Source organism: Belonocnema kinseyi, chromosome 5, assembly GCF_010883055.1.
Source record: "Belonocnema kinseyi isolate 2016_QV_RU_SX_M_011 chromosome 5, B_treatae_v1, whole genome shotgun sequence".
Lineage (NCBI taxonomy): Eukaryota > Metazoa > Arthropoda > Insecta > Hymenoptera > Cynipidae > Belonocnema > Belonocnema kinseyi.
In genome coordinates this window covers 119311899-119313327 of record NC_046661.1, presented here as the reverse complement: position 1 = coordinate 119313327, position 1429 = coordinate 119311899, and positions in this window count along the sequence as shown.

Below are 1429 nucleotides of genomic sequence, written 5' to 3'. Positions count from 1 at the left end.
GCTATCATCGGGAATGTCTTGGCTCAAAATGTGGCGACGGTATGTTAAGGTGGAAATGACACCGTCTTGGCATGCAAAAATGAAAACCTCTGTACCAGACTTGAATCCGGGCGATTTCAGGAAAGCAAACGTTAGCTCACAAGACATTGACTGATCCTTCACATTTCTGTGGAAGATACCGTGCATCCTTTTATCGAGGAGCTGTTCACGAAAGTTTTTCTCTTGTGCTTTCTTAATCCGGGCTTTCAGGAGTGAGTACTCGAGATAGATTAGATTTGATGCATTTTGCTCACCCCTAATACTGAAGTCAAGTCCGAGTGTTTCAGCAGCCTCCTCCGCTGCTTTGTACAGAAATCCTCCTTTGCCCACTTCTTCGTGATTCCTGACCATTTTAAGAAGAGGGTCTCTTCCATTTGCTACTCTATGTGCTGTGCCCAAAATAATCCTATTGTGAAGACATTCAAGACTCAATATTCCGCGACCCCCTTGACGGCGTAAGATGTAAAGTCGCGGAACGGAAGACTTAAGATGCATGCTTTTGTTCATGTGCATAACCTTTCTTGTCCCGATATCAAGAGATCTGAGCTCGTTCTTCGTCCATGGAACTACTCCAAATGAATAGAGTAGTACCGGGACGGCAAGCATGTTCGTTGCAGATACTTTGTTCCTCGCCGACAGTTCGGAAGACCAAATCTGTCGGGTGAGACGTTTGTATCTGCTTCGGAGAGTATCCTTTATAGATGTCACATCCTGAATGTGGCTCTGTGGCACGCCCAGGTACGTATAAGTCTCTCCAGCGGAAAGGTGTCGTATGGCGCTTCTATCAACGAGCTCATGATCTTCAGGGATGCCATTAAGTTTTCCTTGCTTCAAATAAACCTTAGCGCATTTGTCTAACCCAAATTCCATTCCAATTTCTTTAGTATATCGTTCGACAATCCCCAGAGCTAGATGCAGTTGCTCTCTGTTTTTAGCATAGATCTTAAGATAGTCCATGTAAAATACATGAGTGACCTTGTACTTCGATCTGCAGGTTTGCCGCACAAGTACCCGTCGGAATGGCGCAGTGCTAGAGATAGTAGCAATAATGTAAGGCAAAAGAGGAGTGGGTTCATGGTGTCGCCCTGAAAGACACCTCTCTGGAACGTGACCTTGTTAGTTGTCAAACGATTTTTGCCAGATGAGATAGTAAATCTGGTTTTCCAAAGCGGCATCAATCTCTCTATGCACCCAACTATTTGCAGATGAACCTTTAAGATTTCCAAAAGACAGATGATAAGTCTATGGGATGTAGAATCGAAAGCTTTCCAATAATCAATCCAGGCCGTCGATAGGTCACGCTGGTAGAATGCTGCATCTTTGCAGACACATCTATCGATGAGCAGGTTCTCCCGACATCCGGCTACTCCTTTCTTTGAGCTTCGTTGTT